At 38.1% G+C, this 8,284-nt stretch overlaps 1 protein-coding gene across 1 annotated transcript in view; it reads right to left on the minus strand.

The window, feature by feature from the left end:
• Positions 1-8,284, minus strand: part of LOC113236599 (mucin-2-like) — a 140,083-nt gene that overhangs the window by 75,281 nt on the left and 56,518 nt on the right. The window contains exon 2 of the mRNA XM_026472743.1: positions 3,783-3,909. The gene's annotated coding sequence lies outside the window, so the exon portion shown is untranslated. The remainder of the gene's footprint in view (positions 1-3,782; positions 3,910-8,284) is intronic.

Here is an 8,284-nt window from a genome sequence, read left to right on the forward strand (position 1 = left end):
ATTTTAATGTATAAATCGAGGATAACTGTTACTGGCTTTGTAATATGTAATTAATTTTTTGTAACCTATCATTATTGCTGTTGTTATCCCAAATAAATAAATAAATAAATAAATAAATATGTATCAATCACGAAAACCTAAGCACTCGTTACTAATTATACTGTTTAAAATAACTTTTTGAATTTTCCATTAAGTGTTATCGTATACAAACGTTTAATTAAAAGACATTTGTAGAATTTTTTTACACTCACCATGAGTGCCATGGACACACACATAGACAACCACATATTACACCCAAACTCGTAAACACAACAAATAAATGTAGGCCATATAAATATTTCTACCGGCCCGGAAATCGAACCTGGGACCTCTGCGTGGCAGTCCGGCATGGTAACCGTTCGGCCACCGAGGCTGTTAAATAGTGGGCCTTATTTAATCCAATATCTGAAGCTGTAACTAAAATGTTATTTCGACTATTACACTTATGGTGGTGATTGTGTGGTGGTGGAGGGTCTTCGTGAGACTTTGACCTCTGATATTTTTTTATATTATTGGTGTTGGCGACCAGCTGTAACGCTTTGTCCTTTGTCATTATAGTTTTTTTTACATTCCCATTATGAAGTTTTCTATCTGGTTCGGTTTATTTTCAATATTACATTTTCTATAGATCTCATTACACGTGTTTAATTTGACAGAATGTTTTCATTATAGTGCACATCTCAATATACCTACATACAGTCCACTCGCCAATAATGGGAAACTACACAGGGGTAACAATAACAATGATTATAGTATTCTTCTCTTTTTTATGTTAAATTCTCATAGGAACATGTGAACAAACGTAAAATAATCTGCATAATTAATATTCTTGTAAATGTATCTGAAAAATTGTCGCTTGATTATTGTAATAATAGTTCTCTTTCTCCCATTTAAAAATTCAAAATTAATCTTAGTCATTTATGCTATGGGAAAGTCGAAAGTAAATAAAACAATAACTGCTAGACAACCTCACCAAGTACCTGGTCTTAAACTGGGAAATTCCCTGAACTGTGAGTCCCTGAACAACGGAATGAACTCCGGGGCTACTACATAACTAATACCCAGAACACCCAGAACAATTAAAAAAAAATTCTTAAATTGATTCTACCGGGACTCGAACCCGGAATCTCATCACCGAGCGCCGATAGTGCAAAACCGTCGGGCGATCGAGGTTGTCGCCTAACTAAATGTTACAAGAGTCATTTATTTTTTTCACAATGGCAGTATATAACAACAGTATAAGTTATTCTCTTCGGTATTATTAGAGAAATAAAGCTTTGATAAACTAATGGAATTACTAGGATTTAAAAAGCGTATATATATATATACACTTTTTAAATTTTCGCGTTGCATTGTACTAACATTTGGAAACGGCAATAAACGTGTTTAGATACGAATAGGTATTTTTCACACCTACCTTGTTTCCCGACGTTTAGGCGAGGTTGCACTGGCTGCGGTCACGGCTGTCAGCCCTTCTTTGTATTCGTGTGTAAACGCGTTTATTCCCGTTCCCAAATGTTAATATGTTTTCTTAACGTTGAATGACCGTGTCTATAATTTTTTCATCACATATTGACGTAAATAGTATGATTGCATGGTGGCTAACTTGACTATAATGCCCCTAAATAAAACCCTCTGGCCTTTTTGACTCCTGGTCCATTAAAGCCATGGCCGATAAGGAGTTTAATTTTTAATTTGTAGCACGACATACTTGCTTACATAGGTCAGGTTCAAGTTCATACAAGGAGGTTATTTAAGATCAAAATTAAAACATTCGCTTAAAATGTTATCTAAACAGAAATTTAATTGCATTTCAGTCACATACATAAATATTTATTATTATACAAAGTTCTTATAATCGACCCCCACTTACCCGCCATTTGCAAAATTTATAACAGTCGTGTTGTGAACCGTATTTATTCATACAAGAAATAAACATTGTATTTATTTCCTCGCAAATGTGATGAAAAACATGATAAGTGTCACGGACGCTAAAAAATACAAAACTCGATATCGAGGGCGGGGTGACGTTAGACAAAGAGGGAGGAGTGGCGAGGTCCACAGTTATTACAGACTGTGTTCTTATAATATTTGAACGTGATAGTATTGTCAATACTAAAACTAGGTGGTGTCAATATAGAAAGGCTTGTAGTGCAAATAGTGAGTAATTCGTCAATTTTATGCAAAGTATGTATAAGCAAGCGCTACCTCCAACCGTCTAGAGTAAAGTGGCTTGTGAAATCCGAGATCCTCCATCGTGGGACACAATATGTTTTCGTTTCAAGTTTCCAAAGCGGCTTGTTATAATTTATTATTGCTGCGAATTTTATAGGTTTCTTATTATAATGATTTAAAAAAAAACTTTATTGCCTTTTGCATTAATTATTCATTCGATTTGTTATACATCTTTAAATGGTCTTTAAGTGAAGTTAGAATGCTATATATCGAGTTCTTAGGTTTTCGCGATTGTTACACATAGGAAATGAAACTATTTTTCCGGATTGAAATCGCGGATATCCCATCAACCGTGACCATGGGATCTGTAAAGGGCCCCAAACGTTGGTTTGTTCGAAAAAACAAATATATGCGATTTAAATCCGGTAAAATATTTTCATTTCTTAGGATGCTATACTATTATTTTCTTTATGATACAAAGCGCTGGCACGAATGAGTCATACGACTGGTAGTTAACGACACACCTGGGGGTGTACTCTCATTCCCCGCCCGACATATGTTCGAAACAATTATTGTCAAATGAGTAAATTAAAACATAGTGTCAAGTATAAAGCTTTATTCCCGACATGCGTTTTTTAATTTGGTTGTGCAATGCTACTCAGAGCTTTAAATCACAAAGGTCTGCTACTGCGACCCGCGCCCTGAGACATAAGTTGACAAATCCCATGTGCCTGTAACCAGCACCCTTACTTACCCTTCAAATCCGAAACCAATAATGCTCACATTACTGTTTGACAGCAGAAATAAGTAAAGTGGTATTAATGGATTTATAGTCTAGCATCCTTTATTATTTAAGATAATATATACACACGGTCTATTATTTACGCGCAGATAACGCGCTTTAACGCGTTTCAAGATTCAGTCGCAGAGTATAAACCATTGGACACAATAAATTCAATGGCCCCGTAAACGCAAGTGCGTGAAAAAAATAAAATAAAGAATGAAGTATGGTGATTTATAAAATCTAGTTGCAATGGCAGTTGAGTCTCAACATTTAAAGACTTCCGTGGTCGAGTGGCTTGCACACCGGTTTTCATAGTGTCGCCATCTCTGAGTTCCTGGGTTCGATCCCCGGCTGGGTAAGTGTAGAAACTAACTTTTCTATGTTGTCTCGGGTCTGGGTGTTTGTGGTACCGTCGTTGTTTCCAATTTCCATAACATAAGTGCTTTAGCTATTTACTTTGGGATCAGAGCAACGTTTGTGGTGTTGTCTAATATAATACAATCAATTGACGATAAAGTTTCGCTTGCTCTTCTCGTCGCTGCATACTTAGTTCAAAATCATAGTATTTTGCAATACTGCGTTATTGTATAACAGCAGCGATTATTAAACAACCACTGCGGGTACGCCACCCGCTTATGTAATAAAACACAAAAACTGTTTTATGAGGTTGATTTTTAGTGTTGTTAACCTTCTGTTCCATTACTTAAAGATTAAATTAAAAAAAAAACTTGTACGACAAGTTTGACTTATTAAGCATTAAACACGTGAAAAATCATTCTCGTACCTCAGTCTGATCGTCAAGTCGTCGCAAAGAGAGCGTATCGGCTAGTCGGTGGCTAGTCGAGGCATCGTGGCGCCGTCGACTACCTCACAGCACCTCACTAACTCCTGTACTTCCGACCAGCCATGTTCTGAAACAATCGAGAACTATTTAAGATCATAAGAATAATAAACACGAGTGACATTGGGCTAAAGTACAGTGTCAATATAATAGTATTAAATAATAATTATGTCATATAACAAAATTCGTTTAAAAACTTAAATGTCAGTCTCAATTTATGTAGTCACGGAACCGAATGGAAGCGATCGATTCTTGTAACGAAATTCTACATAGTATAATGAGCTTAATGTCGTAGATATATAGACGCGCTATCTGTTTTTTTTTGGCACATATCTAGTTTGTACGTTACACAATTGACAAATAATAAGAATAAAGTTCAGTGCACTATGGTTCCGCGGTATAAACTGAGCCTAAGTGCCTAGACACACGAGCTGCATTGCAACTGATCCCCTCCATATTTTACACTCTCAACGGATTCCCTCATTATGTTTGTAAGATAAGTGCAGTTAAGAGATAAAAAGTTGTGAAATCAGTTAATACAGTGATATAAGATAGTACGGTTAGTGTTGTTCATTTCTAATAAATTGAATAAAATGCAGTACAACCCACAAACACATTTTCTTGTTGACTATACCACATTACCTACCAAAAAGAAACTTGTAAGTACCAGCGTGTCAGGTGGGAATAAAGTATTAATATTATAGGAAATAAAACTATTTTTCCGGATTTAAATCGCGTACATTTGTTTTTTCAACGAACACCTAAGAACTCCATAAGTATTCATATTTATTCTTGATGCAGGGGTGCATTGGGGATCCGATGGGAAAAGAAAATAATTTAAAATGAAACGACTGCGTCATAACTGCCGACTGTTTGCGCAGTTGGTGTATCAGCCGGAGTGACATTCGATCTGCTATTTCGCATTCTAATACGTATGTAATGAAAAAACTGGTCAACCAAGGATAGTCTACAATGTTGCATGACCGCACCGAACGGATTCCCACCTTGTCGTGCTGGTGGGGCTCTAGTAGTTGTGGTCGATTTCATCCCACGGTGAAGCTAAGAGGAACTCACGGGCCGGCCGGTGGAGCTAGGCTGGCCCGAGGAGGAGGGCGTACAGCGCGGGCTCGTCTTGATCTAGGCCGAGCGGGTCCGCGTGGACGCATGCGGGGAGGCGGGTCGCGGGGGAAGAGACGTGTCGGTGTGTCGTTGCCACTCGTCCTATCCTCCGCGACTCGGGCGGGGCTTCACCGGTAAGGGTGCAGATGTAGTGGCGGTGGGGCTGCGGGGGAAGAGACGTGTCGGTGTGTCGTTGCCACTCATCCTGTCCTCCGCGGCCGAATTTGGGCGATTGGCCCGTGCGGTGGGCGCTTCAAAGGACTCTCTATGTAGAGTCCACGTGGATGCGCGTTTCACAGTTGAGGGGATGTTGTCCTGGCCCCATGGCCCCTGGGTAGCGGACTCGGGGGAGTTCGCTGACCAGCATTTAGGGACCCGAGATGGAAGGCTCGTCTGGTGTTCAGCGAGCCTTACATTTGGAGTCGAGGGACCGTTGCGTCTCTCCTCTCGGGGAGGGACTGTGCTGGGCGCGGCCAGCCGCTGGTGGAGGCGTGAACGAGCGAAAGAGTACCCGTGCCTCTACCTGCAGCGGACAAGAGGAACACCCCGGGGGGTTGGTGCGGTCGAATTCCTCCCCTTCAGGGTTCAGCCCAGTCCCACATAACAGTATCTGTAAGCAGATTCCCTCGAGTAATAAAAAAAAAGAATGTTGCATGAAATACTTTATTTGAAATTGCCACCGACAGTCTCATTTTACTACGACTACTCAATATCGGACGCAAGACAACTTGAACTTTGGACTCTGTAGCGACTCTTAGCGAATGTTTCTTCAGAGGATCTATAACTAATGTGAAATTAAAACGATTGTTTTGGCTAAAAAAACAAACTGCAATGAAATTGAATGCGTCGTTAAAGTACTCTTCTTGTTTAACCTCGAGTTACTTATAAAAATATTAAAAACCTTGGCCAGCGTTGGATCAAGCTCATTAACATTCAAAGGTACATCGGACACACGAAACTTTTACATCCAATTGCCGCAACGTCTATTAACTTTAATGATATTTTATGTAACATGCTGTCTCTAGTGTTGTTTTGACAATATGAAGGTCAATGTTGTGGTAGATGACATATTAAATTTAAAAAAATATGCAACTCGCTGTTATTATACCGTACAATATGATGTAGTCACTAATTCTTATGCTAGAGGTAGAGATCTCCATTGACATCGTTCTGAAATAACATCGGCTAATTTTATGTTCTCAAGCTCGCAAAACGTGTAGCGGCAGACAGCTGTGGCACTGTAGCATGACGCGACGCGGCACCACTATTCTCAGAGATTTATTAACCTTTTCACGGACTCTATTCAAATAGTACCGCACACAAAAATGTCTGTAATTTTCTTGCTTTGAAAAATTGAATCTTGTCGGTACCTCGTTAAGAGCTCTCATGCCAAAAAAGTTTTGACGTTGGCTCCGCCCAACTTTGTGAAACAAATATATGCCTGAAGTTCGCGTGACATGCGACAGGAGATGTTGAAATTTGCGCATTAAAAGTACCAAATTCGTTTTAGCGGAATAACTCTAAAACTAAAGGGATTAAAAAAAAATCCGTAGTGACAGTTGTCGATCATGCATAAATATAATTGATTGTCTAATTTTTGTCCTAATAACCTGTAACATTTCGAGGATAAATATAGATAGAGATGGAGGTCATTTCGTGATTTTTATCCATCGAGGAAACTATTGTTTTATATTTCTGATTAATGTCTATGCTTGAATATATCGTGTAGTTACTCATATAATATTTTATTATTAACTTCAAAGTGGACCCCTCTAAAATCAAATCGAAGATTAGGAATTTTTCCTCTGCTCCCTCTTAATACTTCGTTATTGAAAAGCAGTAGGCGGCAACTACATGGAAATCGCAAAGTAAAGCTAGTAGTTTGTTTTTTGAGACCCATATAACAAAATAGGTATACACCGTACTATCATTTTATAATATTTAATTTTACGGTGAACGCGGTTACTGTTTATGAACGGATTAAGAAAGGACAATGATTTGTCGCGCTGCATACTGTTGCGTAAGCCGAGGGCACAAATTTAATCTTAACACGCGTGAATCAAGATATCGTTGCAAAAGGGGACTATATCTACGTCTAGACCTAATATTCACAGACGTGAAAATGAGTTGCAGCATTGTTGCAGCCACATAATCGCCAACCGTCGATACTAAAAATATACCGTGTATGATGGCCTTAAACCTATATTGTTTGTGCCTGTATGTGACATATGTATTTTGATTTATGAATAATTTATCATAATTATGAAACAGTCATCTACGCTATTATTAAAAGTTAACGATTGGACTTGGCTAAATTCTGTAGTTAATATTCAATTTAAATTATGTACCTTTGCTTTGGGAATTATAATGAGTTTATTAGTTTGTTTTGAATAATTTCTTATTGCATTGTTAATTATACATTTTGTTTATAAGTTAGTATGTGTATTGCGACTACATTCTTTGCAATTTAGATTACGAAACCTGGTTTGTGCCTCAACCATGAATTTATGGTGTTGATAGTCGATAGTGATTGTATAAAATTTGAATTATTTTTTGTAGAAAATTATAGAGTGCTTTTGGTTCTGGTTTGGGGGCTCTACTTTGTCGTTAGTTGCTGGAGGCTGAGTAGAAAAATTATACAGAGCTTTTTTCTTTTTTTTTCTTTTTGTGTTCTGTTCAATTTTGCTATACAAAATTTGCATTGCTGCTCATTTTTGCTATGGTTATAAATTGATTTTAGCCGACAATATAAATGATAAAACGAAATGGCTATGTCAGGAGCGTAGTGTGTCCTTAGTAATAACTAAGGACACACTATGTTCCTATATATCCGATAGACAATAGTCTATCCCGAGAGATAAAGGCATGACGGTTTTGATATAGATAATATCGCGATACTTTTGCCTCTATTATTATTCTGAAACTGACCTGAAATTATACTGACTAAGAATCAAGATGATGACACTAATACGAGATGATGAAGTTTGTAGTAAATTGGGAAATTAAGAGCCTATGCACACGGCGTATATTATACGCGCAGCAGGCGCGCTGTAGTGTATCGATTCAAACGCTCGCAAACATCGCGTTGCAAGCAAGAATAGATCTTTTATTAATCCAAAGCTAGTAAAATTACCTTCGTACATGAAAAGCCGGGTACTTATTAGCGAGTTATAACTGTAACGTGTCAGGTATAGTGACGAAGTTCTAGTGTGTATGCGTGAAACAGTCTTCACTCACTAGAATGAGTATCTGTTTATTGTCGGCTTATTGCGAAATTTTTGCCGTGGGGCGACGGCTTAAGAATACATTGTCGCCTCCCCATACAT

This window comes from Hyposmocoma kahamanoa, unplaced genomic scaffold (genome assembly GCF_003589595.1).
Source record: "Hyposmocoma kahamanoa isolate Upper Pololo Valley unplaced genomic scaffold, ASM358959v1 92, whole genome shotgun sequence".
Classification (NCBI taxonomy): Eukaryota; Metazoa; Arthropoda; class Insecta; order Lepidoptera; family Cosmopterigidae; genus Hyposmocoma; species Hyposmocoma kahamanoa.